Here is an 18,058-nt window from a genome sequence, read left to right on the forward strand (position 1 = left end):
GGTGTCGAAGCAAATTAATATCACGACACCCTTCTCTTGGATCGCCTGGGCTTAAATACATTCTTGATGAGCTTCAATTGGCTGCATTTACGGGAACGCTCCCTCCGGAACAAAACACAATTTGACCAACATTGTGACAGCCGATGCCGACCAAAATAACGTAATGTCCAGGTTATAAAATTGCGCCAGCAGTCCTCCCTGCACAGAGAGCGCCAGTGGGCAACACGGGGCAAGTCTGTGAACGTGTCCAATCCGCGTCATTCTCAGGACATCTCTACATGCGTGTAAGCAAAGACGCAAGTAAATCCCACGTCACCTTACACGGGAAATTCCCCGAATATGTGTGTGAAAAGGGCTTTCGTTGATGAGATGTCACTACTTGGCAAAGAGCGCGAGGCTAGTTAGCGATTATGCTAATTAGTGTCTTAAGTGTCCGTTTGTATTGCGTTTGGGAGACGCATATTAGCACTTTTATTATGTATTGTCAGATAGTAAAGTTGTCTTATTTCTCTATAAAGAAACCACATACATAAACCCATTCATATAACAGCCTAGTCTCCTTTCAACACAAACTCCCATTCAAACTGTAAATTGTCATACAAGAGAGTGTGCTTTGAAATTGAATTTGGATTGTATGACTGAACACTTTGTTGGATAAATAAAACGGATTGCTTACAGTCTGCCTCCTCCCTTTTCGATTTTGTTGTTCAGTTTGTTTTTAAAAATGTATGAGTCATTGAGACAATTTATATCAGCACTTTGCCAAAAAGAAAAAAAAATGTCAATCGGCAGCACTTTTGTGATTTCTGTGCAGAGGAATTTTTTATGTTTTATAATCAGAACCTTTATTAAAATCTTTAACAAGTTTTATGTACTTAAAACAGTACAGTTGGGGACATGCATGACAACATGCCTAAAATAACTTCAAGTTAAATTGTGAAGGTGACTGAAAAAAGTGGCTTTTATCTGATTAATTGATTAACCATTTAATAAATCGTCCGATTAATCGATTATAAAAACTAATCGTTAGTTGCAGCCACTTTGCAGGCTGTCTAATGGGTACCTATTGTAAAAGTTTTTCTCTAAATTATTATTACTATTTAAGAATAGTTTAAATTAGAGTGGGGCAAATAAGTGTTTAGTCAACCACCAATTGTGAAAGTTCTCCCACTTGAAATGATTAGAGAGGCCTGTAATTGTCAACATGGGTAAACCTCAACCATGAGGGACAGAATGTGGGAAAAAAACAGAAAATCACATTATTTGATTTTTAAAGAATTTATTTCCAAATTAGAGTAGTATTTGGTCACCTACAAACAAGCAAGATTTCTGGCTGTCAAAGAGGTCTAACTTTGTCTAACGAGGCTCCACTCGTTACCTGTATTAATGGCACCTGTTTTAACTCGTTATCGATATAAAAGAAACCTGTCCACAACCTCAGTCAGTCACACTCCAAACTCCACTATGGCCAAGACCAAAGAGCTGTCGAAGGACACCAGAGACAAATTTGTAGACCTGCACCAGGCTGGGAAGACTGAATCTGCAATGGTTAAAATGCTTGGTGTAAAGAAACCAACTGTGGGAGCAATTATTAGGAAATGGAAGACATACAAGACCACTGATAATCTCCCTCGATCTGGGGCTCCATGCAAGATCTCACCCTGTGGCGTCAAAATGATAACAAGAACGGTGAGCAAAAATCCAAGAACCACACAGGGGGACCTAGTGAATGACCTTCAGAGAGCTGGGACCACAGTAACACAATGCGCCGCCAGGGACTCAAATCCTGCACTGCCACACGTGTCCCCGTGCTGAAAAAAGTACACGTCCAGGCCCGCAGACGCTAGAGAGCATTTGGATGATCCAGAAGAGGACTGGTAGAATGTGTTATGGTCAGATGAAACCAAAATATAACTTTTTGGCAGAAACACAGGTTCTCGTGTTTGGAGGAGAAAGAATACTGAATTGCATCAGAAGAACACCATACCCACTGTGAAGCATGGGGGTGGAAACATCATGCTTTGGGGCTGTTTTTCTGCAAAGGGACCAGGACGACTGATCTGTGTAAAGGAAAGAATGAATGAGGCCATGGATCGAGAGATTTTAAATGAAAATCTACTTCCATCAGCAAAGGCATTGAAGATGAGACGTGGCTGGGTCTTTCAGCATGACAATGATCCCAAACACACTGCCAGGGCAACAAAGGAGTGGTTTCGTAAGAAGCATTTCAAGGTCCTGGAGTGGCCTAGCCAGTCTCCAGATCTCAACCCCATAGAAAATCTGTGGAGGGAGTTGAAAGTCCGTGTTGCCCAACGACAGCCCCAAAACATCACTGCTTTAGAGGAGATCTGCATGAAGGAATGGGCCAAAATACCAGCAACAGTGTGCGAAAAGCTTGTGAAGAGTTACAGAAAATGTTTGGCCTCCGTTATTGCCAACAAAGGTGTACATAACAAAGTATTGAGATGAACTTTTGCTATTGACCAAATACTTATTTTCCACCATGATTTGCAAATAAATTCTTCAAAAATCAAACAATGTGATTTTCTGGGTTTTTTCCACATTCTGTCTTTCATGGTTGAGGTTTACCCATGTTGACAATTACAGGCGTCTCTAATATTTTCAAGTGGGAGAACTTGCACAATTAGTGGTTGACTAAATACTTATTTGCCCCACTTTAACATTAAACCCATTAAGGCTACTTTCCGTGTCACTTCTGCCAACACTTTTTGCCTACTTTCTTCACTCACTCACGTCTGGGTCTGTGTGTCCTCCGAGTATTTTCAAAGGAATTGAGTCAGACTGTTGGTCACCAGTGGCCACTGGCGGTTTAGAGAGGCAGACGATGTGCTTGTGACATAGGCATTCAAGTCTAGATAATCAACTTCATTTTTAAACCTGAAGGGAATCAAGTGATTCACCTGTTTACTAAACTTAAGAGGTTAGGACTACTTAACGTCCAAACTTGTTGACCTAAAGCAAACAAAATTGATGGTAGCAAATCACAAAGAAACACATACATAATGAAATCAGATCAAACTTCAATCAACTGTTGCTCAAAAGTGGTCCACGGTATATAGCAACAGGCACATATTCTAAAACATAGTCAAAAATTATTCAACTGATCCAGTATGTATGTATCACCACGAGAATATACAGTACTTCGAGATGAGAGTCTGCGTCCTTACTTGTCATGTTGCCCTTAAGCAAGGCACAATACTTTCAAACCAAATTTTTAAAAAAATATCAAGTTTTAGTTTTCCCAGTTGCTTCTATTTGTTTCTCTCTTGCAGCATTTGCTCCCTCTCAACATCTTCGCCATTGCTTACCATTTCATAATTCTACTAAAAATGATGCAACCATAGAGTAAACGCGACAAAGACTCATACACAAATGCATTCACAGACGCTACCCTTATATTAACTCAATTTATTTAACGTGACTTTGTATTTTCATACACTACTGGCCAAAAGTATTGGCACTCCTGCAGTTCTGTCAGATAATGCTCAATTTCTCCCAGAAAATGATTGCAATTACAAATGCTTTGGTAGTAATATCTTCGTTTATTTTGCTTGCAATTAAAAAGCAAAAAAGAGAGAAAAAAAAAAAATTAAATCATGATCATTTTATACAAAACTCCAATAATGGGCCGAACAAAAGTATTGGCACCCTTAGCCTAATATTTGGTAGCACAACCTTTAGACAAAATAACTGCGAACAACCGCTTCCGGTATCCAGTAATACTCTGCTGGAATTTTAGACCATTCTTCTTTGGCCAACTGCTCCAGGTCTCTGAGATTTGAAGGGTGCCTTCTCCAAACTGCCATTTTCAGATCTCTCCATAGGTGTTCTATGGGATTCAGGTCTGGACTCATTGTTGGCTACTTTAGAAGTCTCCAGTGCTTTCTTTCAAACCATTTTCTTTCCACAATATTTTTATTGATTTTCAAACTAATAATTCACACCATCAAAACAATACCATAAAGACCACACCGAGAACATACCCCCCCCCCCAAAAAAACACAAACAAAAAAAAAGTTGTTCCTCTCCTATAATTAAGCTCCAGCTTCACCCCATTTATCCTCCATAAACACAAAATCACAGTCCCTAATATGATATTGTAAGCCTCAAGACAATTTCATCTTTTTGACAGAATTCATAAAAGGTGTCCACAAGTCCTCAAAAAGCTGTTGTTTTCCCTTCAATATGTACGTCATGCGTTCTAGAGGTATAACTGACAACATCTGATTGATCCATTGTTTGGCAGAAGGTCCACGATCCGATTTCCATACTAATGCAATGCATTTCTTTGCCATTATTAAACCAAAATTGATAAGTGTCCGTTCATGTTTGTTGTAATTGTGTTCTTCTGGAAACAATCCCAACAGAAAAAAATGTCTTTTAAAATCATTCCCTCCAACGTACTTCTTACTTCATCCCAAAATTTCTTAACTTTTCCACATTGCCATACACAGTGATACAGGGTACCTTTTTCTCCTGTACATTTAAAGCAGGTATCAGGAATATTTTTATTATATATGTTAAGTTCTGCTGGTGTTATGTATGTTCTCATTATCCACTTGTATTGAATAAGTCTCAACCGTGCGTTCATGCATATGGTTTGAGCATTTACACACAGTTTAGCCCATTCCCTTTCTGTTATGCCCTTATCCAAGTTATGAATCCATGCCCTCATTTTGTCCTTTGAATTTTCAGGAGAATTACACATTAGAATTTTGTACAAACTCGAGATAGCCCCTCTCCTAAGAATATCTTTAGTCATCAAATCCTCTAAAAAAGTGAGAGGAGGTTTAAGGAGATCAAGACTGTAATTTGTTTGAATAAAACTCCTAAGTTGCAAATACTTTAAAAAATGCTTTCCGTCAAGTCCGAATTTCAGTCTTAATTGCTCGAAGGACATCATAACGTTTGTGTAAGAAATATAGAAATCATTAATCGTTTTAAGTCCCTTTGAGTGCCACAACTTAAATATAGCGTCCGCCCTCCCTGGAACGAACAAATTATTTCCCCAGACTGGACTAAAACGGGATAGAGTATTTGGTTCTCCTAAATATTCTTTTATTTGATGCCATATTGCTATCATATTTTTCAAAATTGGGTTTTTGGTGTGCTTGAGCAACCTTTTTTTCAAATCAGAATATAAATATAAAAAGACCGGCAAGTTAAGACCACAGGACTCCATTTCGACCCAACATGGAGGGTCTTTGATCAGAAAATAAAACATAATAGATCTCAGTTGAGTTGCTTGATAGTACCAGTTCAGATTAGGGCATTTCAAGCCACCCCGATCGAATGGGAGATACAGCAGTGTTAGTCTCAATCGAGACCTTCTGTTATTCCATATAAATTTTACCCATTCCTTTTTTAATGTTGAAAAGAATTCTGGAGGAGGTGGCAAGGGGATATTCTGAAAGAGATATATTAACTTGGGAAGCACATTCATTTTCAATACATTAATTCTACCGATTACAGATATTGGTAGTGAACTCCACCTGTCTATTGATTTAATAATTTCTTCCCTTAATGGAGAATAATTTGCTCCAACCACGTGTTCTATTTTGGGCAAAATTTGAATCCCTAAGTATTCAAATTTTTCGACCACGTTAAATTGGATCGTTACCGGAAGTGGGTTGTCGCTTTCATCAGTATTGAGTAACAATATAGAGGATTTACTATTATTCACCTTGTAGCCAGAAATCTTGCCAAAAGACTCAATTAGTTGCAACAGCACTGGTATTGACTTTGATAGTTTGGAAATCCTTAAAATGATGTCATCAGCATAAAGGGCAATTCTATATTCCGTCTGCCCCACCACAAGTCCCCTAAATTGTGCGTTAGAATGGATTGCAATCGCAAATGGCTCAATTGCCATATCAAATAGTAATGGAGAGAGAGGACATCCCTGGCGACAACCTTTCAAACCATTTTCTTGTGTGTTTTGTGTCTGAGGGAAACCCAGCTTTCTCACACTGGGCCCTACATGATGCAGTAAAATTTGTTGGTAGTCTTCAGACTTCAAAATGCCATGCACACGGTCAAGCAGTCCAGTGACAGAGGCAGCAGAGCAACCCCAAAACATCAGGGAACCTCCGCCATATTAAACTGTGGGTACCGTGTTTTTTTCTTTGAAGGCCTCGTTTTTTTTCCTGTAAACTCTATGTTGATGCCTTTTCCCAAAAAGCTCTACTTTTGTCTCATCTGACCAAAGAACATTCTTCCAAAACGTTTTTGGCTTTCTCAGGTAAGTTTTGGCAAACTCCACCCCGACTTTTTTATGTGTCTTGGTCAGAAGTGGGGTCTTCCTGGATATCCTACCATAGAATCCCTTTTCATTCAGACGCATACGGATAGGACAGGTTGACACTGTCTTACCCTCGGACTGCAGGACAGCTTAAACTTGTTTAGATGTTCTTCGAGGTTCTTTGTCCACCATCCGCACAATTTTTCGTTGAAATCTCTCTTCAATTTTTCTTTTCCGTCTACATCTAGGGAGGTTAGCCACAATGCCATGGGCTTTAGACTTATTGATGACACTGCGCACGATAGACACAGGAACATTCAGGTCTTTGGAGATGGACTTGTAGCCTTGCGATTGCCCATGCTTCCTCACAATTTTGCTTCTCAAGTCCTCAGACAGTTCATTGGTCTTCTTTCTTTTCTCCATGCTCAATGTGGTAGACAAGGGGACACAGGACAGAGGTTGAGTCAACTTTAATCCATTTTAACTGGCTGCAAGTTTGATTTTGTTATTGCCACCGCCTGTTATGTGCCACAGGTAAGTAACAGATGCTGTTAATTATACAAATTAGAGAAGCATCACATGATTTTTCAAAGGGTGCCAATACTTTTGTCCGGCCCATTTTTGGAGTTTTGAGTAAAATGATAATGATTTTTTTTTTCTTTTTAATTCCCTTTCTCTTTTGTGTTTTTTTATTGCAAGCAAAATAAATGAAGAAATTACTACCAAAGCATTTGTAATTGCAATCATTTTCTGGGAGAAATTGAGCGTTATCTGATAGAATTGCAGGGGTGCCAATACTTTTGACCAGTAGTGTATATTATTTTTTTATAGGTTTTGATATCATTTTATCAGATTAGCAAAACAATGTGCATTGAAAATGGCAGAATGATTATTTTCCATCTGTTTTAGTCAGTCGTTTGGCTCGCCTCTGCGACCAGACAGATTCACGTTATTGTTATTAATGCTTACATTTAAAATGTTTCTATTAAGACCTTGCATGCCCATTGAAAGCAAAAAGTGGGCAGTTACTTACTCGCATGATAAAGCACAGTGTGAGATCACAATCTCACAGATTTGAAATCTGCTTGTTTAAAGAATGGTTTGACTTACAATCTTCTCAGTCATACATGCTACATAATATGTTGCTCTGGCATCATTGTTGGGTTTTGTTATGTTAGGAAATCATAATAACTGTGTAACACCACTGAGTCTAACGCAGTGTTGTTTTCATCGACAATAACTATAACGAAAATATTTCATCGATGAACAATTTTTTTATGACGATGATGAGACAATAGCAAGCTTACTTGGGAAAATAAAATCAACGACACAAATTCCAGTTTTCGTCTGACGAGACAAGAACGAGATGAAAATTCGCCATTGTTTTCGTCACTTGTTTACAATGTGTGATATTTTATGAGTAGTTAGCCTGCATCGTAGCAGTGTCTGGTTGTGTCGTGCTGCGCCCCCCCGCCCCCACCAACTCACCAGTGTCCTCTCCAGGCTTTTGCGTGTTTTGAAACACGCGGTCAGATTTGTTTTCATATCTTGTCAAGAGAGAATATACAATGTTGCTTTAGCCTTTAAAAGTCTGGACTGAGTGACCATCACACACCAAATGTAACTCGTAGCGTTAGCATAGCATTCACGTTCGTGTTAGCATTAGGCTATTGACAACTGCAAGCGTCCTCTTAAACTCTAGAACAACATTTTTTTACATACAGTTCGTTGCATCCAGGTGGGTTTAATTCATTGAAAATAAGATACTGTTTTCCTTCTGATTGTGTATTGTCATGCCCTAACCCTAACCCCTAGTAGACCGGATAGGCCGGCGGTCCATCTGGCCAATAACAAAAGCTTGGATCGAGGGCTGACTTTCAATAGATCGCAGCAAGGTAGCTGCTCTGCTGCGCACGAAACCTTGACCCAGAATCAGGTCATCTGCAAGTCATTTAGCACTAGGCTCTCCACGAACGTGTTGTGCGTGACTGGGTGATGGGGGTGCCCTTCGTCCGGGGCGCGCCCCGGCCCGGTCACGAGCAGCCCCTGAGGAAGGGGCCGGCTATCGGTGTTACACCGGAGTGCCGTGGCGCTACGGTATCGTCACAGCTAGGCGGGATTCTGACTTAGAGGCGTTTAGTCATAGTTCCGCAGATGGTAGCCTCGCACCACTGGCTCTTCAGCCAAGCAAATACACCTAATGTCTGTACTTGCGGTTCCTCTCGTACTAGGCAAGAATACTATGGCGACGACACATCATCAGTAGGGTAAAACCAACCTGTCTCAGGATGGTCAAAACCCAGCTCACGTTCCCTATTAGTGGCTGAACAATCCAATGCTTGGTGAATTCTGCTTCACAATGATAGGAAGATGCATACTATCCCCCTTAAAATATGAAAGCCTATAAATGTTTGGGTGGTTTTAGTTAAAGCGGACACTGTTTTTTTATCTGTGTGATTTTGACAAAGATCAGATCACATTTGATGGTGATTTTATGCAGAAATGTGAGAAATTCCAAAAGGTTCAGATACTTTCTCATACCACTGTAGTATTTAAAGATCGTATAATTTTAGATAAGTTTAATACGTATCTGCAAACATTCAGATTTAGTTTTCATCAGTTGAAAGAAATTAGACAGGTGTTAAATAAGAATTTTTTGTTCATTTTGATGACAATCAGGATAGAAATGTTCAAACTGTGAATATCATTATTATAACATCTTTATCCTGATTCATCTTGATCAAAGCAGATGGTTGTGGTGTCCTTTTTTATTTCATTTTTGTATTGATTGTATGTGATTATGTGATGTCGGATCAATGTCTTTTTTGTTTTCATTTCAATTTGTTGTTTATTCGGGAAGGTGTATTTATTTATTTATCGCACAACAATTTATGTTTAAAAAAAAAAAAAAGGCACGACAAAGAAAAGAAAAACTGCTCCGCAAACACACCTCCTGGAGGTTAATGGTACCCCACTTGTTATGTTGTGGACTCAACTATGACTCACAGGTGGCTCTCCGAAGCCTTCCTCTATGCCACTGCTCTGCATACTGTTTACTGAAGCAGAAAAGAAGCCTAGATATCTGCAGTAGACTGATCTGTGAAGATGTGTTGTTCCATCCTCTGCTGGCAGGCAGTAACATCTAAGTCAGAGAGTGACTAAAACTGCTCTGAAGTACCTGAAAGTCTCTAACTAATACAGCACTACCATCCATCTTGCCTTGCACAATAAAAAAGAGGTAAAAGAAATGACTTTGTTGCATAAACACACCTGGTCCCAAAGTCTAGTGTCCTCAGATGGTAAAGAATAAGGCTCCTGCTAGGGAAAGCAGTTAAGCAGAAAGTCCCTGATGGTGCAAAATTGAGTCCTTAGGGCATGGAGGAAGCAGCTGTCATCTTACCCGAGGTCACTCGCAGTTTTAGGGAAGCCTGGTAGCGCGTATGCTACGTGCACTAGTATCTAGTACAATGCATTGCAGTGCAAGTGGACAAAATCTGATGACACCAAAATAGTCTTGATGCTGACTTTGATTTACGAGCACCTCATACTGTAGCCTACCGACGTTATAAAGTCTGTCCTAATGAATCGTGCACGATGCAAATGTTAAGGTAGACATATTGTATGCAGAAAATACAGCTGTTAATCAAAACGTAAACACAAAAGTATTGCCTATTGATGTTAAACTCCCTGATGGAGATGAACCATTATGTAATTGATACTCCTCCTCCTCCTCCTCCTCTCATGCAGATGGTTGACAAGCCTTGATATCAAACGCTAAGATATGGATCAAATGTAGGTTTTGTAAAAAATATTTGAATATTGTCTGGTTCATACATTTTCTTTTAGCATTTACAACAGTGATACTGTATGAAGGATTTCAACACCCACACAGCAAAGAACCTTTCCTTCACTCCCACGCGCGCATAAAACAGTCAAAGCCTGTCCCAATAAGTCATAACACTGTCATTAAGAGTTCAGCAATAAAGGCAAGGCAGACACAATCAACTCTCACCAACAAATCTCCCTTCTTCTTCCTCCTCTTTTCCTCAACTGGCTTTTTCCAGGGGTCCCTTGTTCATTTTTTCCAGTAAGGAAAGCAGGGAATATTTCAAAGAATAAGCATCCTTCTTCCTCCAGTCTTTTCTTCCTCGCTTCCAGATTTCTTCACAGTCTCCGGAGGAAAGTGGGAGCATCAGTGAGACGCTGCTGCGCGCTCCGCTGCAGGAGACTCAACGTCAATCACAAGGGTAACCTTGGGAACCACCCGGCCCGCCCTTAGCCTGTCCTGATTGGTTGCCCAATGGTGGACCAGGAGTCACAAGTCCAAATGGATCCACAGTTGGATATTGAAAGCTGTGATGAGATCATGTGCAGAGCCAAACAAACAGTGGCGAATTGCAGTACTTGTGAATTATCGGTCTCTCCCTCTCTCCTCTGACTCTGGAGCCTTTATTTTATAGTTGCCTAGCAACAGATAGGCATGTGAACGTATGCCGCCAAAGCGCAAAAGATGTGGGAGAAAGAGAGGATGGAGTTCAAGTCCTTAACACACTCTCGCTCTGTAGAGGTGTGTTGAATATTTTAGTTCGCTGCAGCAGCTTGAGTTGAGCACATCCTCAACACTATATGTAATAGCAGAACTGCAAATGACAGGATTAAAGACATATTGAATTGACAATGCAATATAATACAGCTACATACTCAAAAACTGAAGGGGGTATTCTGTATAATTAACAACTACAGACCAACCATACCTGACTGTGATGTCAGCCTTTCCACTTAGGGAACTGCTATTCAATAAATGAGCAGACATTGCAGGTGGAAAAGAGAGGTTCAGCAACATTTTTAAAGGAATGGTTAAAGGAGTAGGATAACGCTGCAAAAACGAATCGATTAAAATCAATTAATAAATTAGTTGCCTACAGTGTTGTTAATCTTGCTTTAAAAATAGTAATTAATTACAATTATAAATTACGTCTGCCAAAAAGTAATTGAGTTAGTAACTGTTACCTCATAGTAAGAGTAATTAGTTACTCGGCAAAGTCACTGACATTACTTTTCATGTTCTACACGTTATAACACGATCCATTCTATACCATCTTTCATATCAAATATGTGCATAGTAACTGATTGAATTGAACTGTCATTTTCATTCCAAAAAAACGTGACCTTTTTACATTTTTCATCAAATTTCATCCATATAAGAGTGTAATGGGATTCAAACTTTTAACTTTCAAATGCTGTGAGAAAAAAAGCCTTTTTCCTGTTCTACTCAACTGTGACTTGTGTGTCATACCCCTAAACATAGACTTAATAATGTATTGACGTGACACCTTTGCCATTCACTGCGTCACGCCTTCCCACACTCCTCTTCATTTATTAGCAATCGGTCACATGCAGAGATCTAACGCCGGATTTAGGTTGAAAAAGTACGAAAGCTGTACTGCATACTAACAGGATGGATTGTCTCAGGAGCGATTTATTTGAGGATTCGAGGTAATAATAATATTTTTCATACCATGTATGCATTTTATAATGTAACCTGCCCAATTTTTTTGCTTTTAGCCGAGAATCAAGACTCTTTTACGTCCATATCTATAAAGAATTCAGGGATTTAAGCATTTACTCACAAGAAGTTTCAACGGAAAAAAATGCTCCTTGTTTACATATGGCGGCTGCTAATTTTCTTACTGACTAGCCTTATAGTTCGCAATATTTTCGTAAAATAAATACTACCTCCACATTTTTTTGGGCTTTTAACCAAGAATCGAGACTGTTTTATGTCCACATCTACCACATTTTTCGGACTATAAGTCGCACCAGCCCAAAAATGCAAAATGAAGAGGAAAAAAAACATAAGTCGCACCGGAGTATAAGTCGCATTTTTGGGGTAAAATTAACTTAATTTCAACACATTGAAAAGATGTGTCATCTTGAAAGGCAATTTAAAATAAAAATACAAAAGAGAACAATATGCTGAATAAGTGTACAGTATGATAACATTACAAGATGCATGAACAACGAAATGCGAACATGGCCAGTATGTTCACGTAACAAAGCTATTAAGAGTTATTCAGATAACTATAGCACAAAGAACATGCTAACAAGTTTACCAAACCATCAGTGTCTCTCCAAAACACCAAAATAACACGTGAAATGATATAATAATGTGTCAATAATTTCACACATAAGTCACTTCAGAGTATAAGTCGCACCCCAAGCCAAACGATGAAAAAAAACGACTTATGGTCCGAAAAATACGGTATAAAGAATTAAGGGATTTAAGCATTTATTCACAAGAATTTTCAACGGAAAAAGCTTTGTTTAAGTATGGCGGCCGCTAATTTTCTTACTGACTAGCCTCATAGTTCGCAATATTTACGTAAAATAAATGCTACCAGCACTGTTTTTTTGCTTTTAACCAATAATCTAGACTGCTTTATGTCCATATCTATAAAGAATTCAGGGATTTAAGCATTTATTTACAAGAATTTTCAATGGGAAAAGCTCTTTGTCTGTGTTTCCACTCGGTCAGCTTTGACGGAGATAGGCCCCCTATGAATCCGCCCCACGCACCGTGTCCCATCAATACATTATGAAGTCTATGCCTAATATAAACAGATATATTTTTCAATATGCAGGTGAGGCTTGGATCTCTTCCCTCTTCAATCTTTGCTCTACTTGTTTTGATTTGAAAATATCACACACGGTTTATGGATACGTCATTCAAGAAATTTTTAGGGCAGGTGACTATTTCTGGTAATAAAAAATAAAAACATTATTATATTGTAGCATCTACAAAGACAACACCAACTTGGTGATAATAATGTATTTTGACAGGAAAACAGTCCATTATATTCAATTAATTGTACCCACCTCAACGCCACGAGCTGCAAGTAAAGTTTCCCGAGCGTTTAACATGACGCCAGGCACGCTAAATGCTAATACTAGCGAAAACGCGAATGCCATGCTAACGCTCCGAGCCACCTAGCATCACGCTTGCAATGGCATCACAACCCCCTTCCCCTCCTCCCCTCTCCCGCTCGCCTCTCTCCGTGTCTCTCAGACATTTCTCACGTCATTCAACCAACGTAGTAACGCATAGTAACGCACGCCTTTACATCCTCAGTAACGGTAACAGCGCTGTAAAGATGGGAAAAGTAATTAATTATATTCCTCACTATTGACAAAAATAAAGCCATTAGTAATGCCGTTATACTCTAGCGCCATTATTAACAAAACTGGTTGGCAACTAATTTGATAGTCAATTTTTATGAGCAGTCCCATTTGGGTGCTTGTTTGTGTGTAATATGAGGCTGCGTGTAAGGCAGTGATTAGAGCAAGAGAGAGAGAGTTCATTGCTGCAACGGCTGCTGCTGCTACTGAATCTATAATATTACGAAATGTCGAGAGTTAGATTGTCTTTAGTGTTGTTAGATCCAGTGCAGTGACGTGCGGTCAGGGGAGGCAGGTGAGGCTCTGCCTCACCTGCCATCATGACAAAAAAATAATTATAGCATCAAATTTATATTAATATTTGTCCATTGCTCTTTATGTATGACTCATTTCAAACATTTTTTATAGTCAAAATCGCTGAATTTGCCCATTTCCTGTTCAAATAACGAAATGAAACGAGAGGTGCGGCAGCAACGAGTAAAGCCTCACCTCTGATTGCGCAATCCATAACAAACTGGGTTGATACATGGAATTGGAGCGTGCTGGTTGCCGTACATCTGCATGTCGCCATTATAATGTTTCCAGATACGTTTATTTGACCTGATTTTCCACAGTCTGGCTAATGTCTTTAACCCTTAAAGTTTAATTTTTGTTAGCGACATATTTAGTTTTGATGATGGGAAATAAAACCGCAGTGAAATGGCACAGGTTGCGGCAGATAGTACTCTGCCGCACTGAAAGGGGGCGTACGTGAAACTGGACTTTCCGTCAAAAGTGGACGCGATTAACAACACCGGAGCTAAAAGGTTTGCTTCAAACTACGGGACAGAAGATAACTCGCGCTTTTCAAACGGACTGGTACACCCGAAAAGACTGGCTATGTGGCTGTCCTTCGAAAAAATCGGCTTTGCTGCTTTCCCTGCCTTTTTTTCTCAACTTGTGCCAATGTCTGGACTAACACGAGATATTGTGACATTAAAAAACTACCACGAAGCCTCAGCAAACACGAGAGCTCGACCACTCACATTCAAAGCCTGATTGCTTTAAAAACTTTTGGAAGCTCAACGATCGATTTGGCTTTGACGAACAGCGGAAGCTCAACGGTAGCATCTAGAACGCTAAGGTAAAGAGTTTGAAATACCTCATTAATGCAACCTGCATCCTAGCTAAACAGGAGTTAACATTTCGTGGTAACGATGAGCGTGTAAGCTCTTCTAAACGTGGCATACATGTAGAACGATTACATGGTTTTGCTGAGAAAGATGAAAGGTCAGCTAGACATTTGGACACATCCACTGTGTGTTCTGGCTTGTCAAATAGAACATAGCGATCTAATTGAAGCAATCCTCTCCATTGAGGCGGAGAGATTTTTTTTTTCTTTAAAGTAAAGGAAAATAAGGAGGACTTTTACAAAAAGGGCGTAGGTTTGCATAGGGACGGTAGGGACATAACACTACCAACTTTTCAGGATGCTAAAATTGTCCCCACCAACGTTTAAGCAACCTTACCTTTTTTGCATGATATAATGTTCAGTTATATAGAGAATTTAGATCTTTCAATAGTTCCATATGTTGTAAGGATAGAATTGACCCTACCATTATTAAGTGAATTATTTTCATTATGTTTATGCTAATAAAAACCAGACATTTATTCAGGAAGTTTTCAAAATGTTTCTTTAGTATTTTTTGAAAACAAAGGTTTGAATCGAACAGTGTATCATCTGAAATGCACATAAAAGTTATTATCAGTAGATAAGGATTTATTTTGCATTGATCATTTTGCCTATTAATTAACTAGGTTCATATACATGAGAAATGTGGCCCTTTGCCCCCTTCATCCAATCTGTTTGGTCTTATTAATGTCCCGTCCCCAGCAAAAAGTGTACCTACATGCAGGTTATGCTGTTATATCGTCCCTACACTGTAAAATATTAAAAGTTGACTTTACTAAAAAAATATATGCAAACTTGCTGCCTTAAAATAATTAATTTATGTTGACTTAGATGAATTAGATTTGATTAACTTAATTATTGTGAGTTGGCAGTACTCAAATTAACTTAAAAAATTTGGATTATAGTCACTTGTTTTTATTGAGTTGGCAGTACTCAAACTAACTAAAATAACTGGATTACAGTAACTTGTTTATTTTGAGTGTACAGTACTCCCATCATATTCAGGTCAACTTAATTTTCTTGACCTAAAAGAATTCCACAATAGAAATTACATCTGCACATACTAATTTCATTAAAAACACATTATCTAACAGTAATGACCCCCAAAACACAATAAATGGAGAACACTCATTGGATTAATTCAATTGAATTAAAATTTACTTTAAAATGCTCAAAAGTGCATTTAATGAGAGACACTGGCTCCTGGCAGGCTGAACGGTGTTTGGTTAATGCTCAGTATCAATGAACAATCAGTGGATTAATTATAAACCTACTTTTGCAAACATTTTGCACCTCATACAAAGTATAAGTACCTAAAATAACCTTTTGCTACAGAAATTACTGAATAATACCTGAACTGCATCAATGTCCACTCCTATCCTGTAATTTCCAAAGACTAACAGGCGAGATCCTATTATCATAATTTCAGGACATTAACTCAGCATTGAAGACATGGCGTCAAACTAGTTTCCCATTACAACATGAGCTTGAGCTCTGGTAAAGCTAACAGTTCTGATTTCTCCAACAATATTAGTGATCAAAACTGGAACTACAATCAACATTGTGCCATGGTTTAAACTGTGCAGCAGTGATAAAATAAACATAAAAATACAGAACTCTTTTTAAAACACACAACTCAGTTCAAATTCAAATTTCACTTTAACACCTGATACAGTAAACAAGATACTTTGTTTTTTTCACATCACTAAAAGAGTAAATGCAAAACGTGTACTGGAGTTATACACCTGAGAAACCTAAAATCTTACCAAGAACATGTGTCTTATTTTTATTCAAATTCTAATTTCATATTAAGCTTTTTCCTCAAAAAAAAAAAAAAAAAAAAAAAAAAAAAAAAAAAAGTAATTTCTATTCAAAAATATTTCATTAGTATATATATATTTTTTTCAATCAAAGAAAAAGTCATGTCAATCAAAAAAATTTGTTTGAATGCAAAAATAAATTTGTAAGTCAAAAAATATGTTTGAAAACTATTTTTCTTTGATTGAAATTTTTTAAAAAAAATTTTTTTTTTTTTTTTTATTGAAACAACTTTTTTGATTGATGTAATTCTGCGTTTGGACCACATTTTGGCTAGGACATTTGTGTCTTTATTATTCAATCCAAAAATAAGTTGCTTCAAACAAAAAATGTATATTTTCAAAATAAAATCACTTCAATTAAAAAAAAAAAAAAAAAAAAAAAAAACAATTGTAGAAAAAAAGGTTTGAATGTGAAAAAATATTTGAGACTCAGAAATTTACGCTTTATTTTTCATTGAAACTGTTTTCTTTGATCGAAGCAATCCTTTTTGTTTTTGAGCCATATTATGGGTAGGACATTTGTGTCCAAATCATTCAATCCCAATAAAAGTTGCTTCAATCAAAAAAAAGTGACACGTCAATAAAAAAAATATATATTTAAAATTATATATATTTTCAAAAAAATATATTTTTGCAAAAGGTTCTTTTTCTTTGATTAAAAATAAGTTTTTTTTTTATTAAAGCAACTTTTATTGGGATTGAATGATTTAGACACAAATGTCCTACCCACACTATGGCTCAAACACATTTCACATTTCTTTGCTTTTGTGTGCAGTGAAGGTCGAATAAATACTGCTCTGAAAGTTAGTCTTGATATGGGCAAGTAACCATTTGCCTCAGCTTAAGATGTCCTCGCAAATGGGTAAAGAAGTCTGCTTCTGAGCAGGGCTCCACAAAGTTGCACAACTGACGGTCAAATGCAGTTTCTCCACTTTTGCCTGCATCTTTTTGAGAGTGCCATGTCGATAGGTGTACTTTGAGTGCATTAAACGATTTAAATGTGCAGAGGCAGTCCTTATGAAGACATGGGAGTAGGGATGTCCGAGTGTGGTATCCATGTTTTAAGCGGTAATGCTTAAGCAAGTAGGCTCTTTTCAGCAGAAAATGTGCAGTACTTGCAAGTCCACTGCATTAGAGAATACTGCTTTGGTTGACCTGAAAAGACATGATAATTTCAGCATTGAGAACTTGTTAGAAAAAAAAAAAGTTAAATTTTTTCTTAACAGTCACAAATTAAAATGTCCAATTATTTTTAATCACAAATTAAAATCTGCAATAAATTATTTTAATATTCACAAACTAAAATGTTTAACAATGAGTTATTTTTAAATTAACGTAATTGATTATTTTTGAACATTCAAATTGAGATGTACAATTAATTTCTTAATCCATCTGTAAAAACATTAATGCATGTTTGTTATCCCAACCCATGAAACAAATACAAATATTAAATGATTCATTGATCAGTGTATGAAACATACCTGTAATTGCTGAGACTGAGGTATGTGTGGACTTTTGACCATTTGCTTCAGCCTGATTGGGGGATGGTGAAAAAGAACACAAAATTAAGGCAACAATTTCAAAATATAGGCACATAAATGACCAACCTTAAACACACCAGGTTGTTAT

The 18,058-nt window shown here is 37.8% G+C and overlaps 1 protein-coding gene across 2 annotated transcripts in view; it reads right to left on the bottom strand.

Annotated features, from left to right (window-relative positions):
• lrrc7 (leucine rich repeat containing 7) overlaps positions 1–10,681 on the bottom strand; it is a 215,818-nt gene extending 205,137 nt beyond the window's left edge. The window contains exon 1 of one of the 2 annotated variants that reach the window (XM_057841526.1): positions 10,275–10,681. The gene's annotated coding sequence lies outside the window, so the exon portion shown is untranslated. The remainder of the gene's footprint in view (positions 1–10,274) is intronic. The other variant, XM_057841525.1, reaches the window with a different exon arrangement.
• Between the last annotated feature and the right edge of the window lie 7,377 nt (positions 10,682–18,058).

Source organism: Corythoichthys intestinalis, chromosome 7 (genome assembly GCF_030265065.1).
Source record: "Corythoichthys intestinalis isolate RoL2023-P3 chromosome 7, ASM3026506v1, whole genome shotgun sequence".
In the NCBI taxonomy this organism is placed as follows: Eukaryota; Metazoa; Chordata; class Actinopteri; order Syngnathiformes; family Syngnathidae; genus Corythoichthys; species Corythoichthys intestinalis.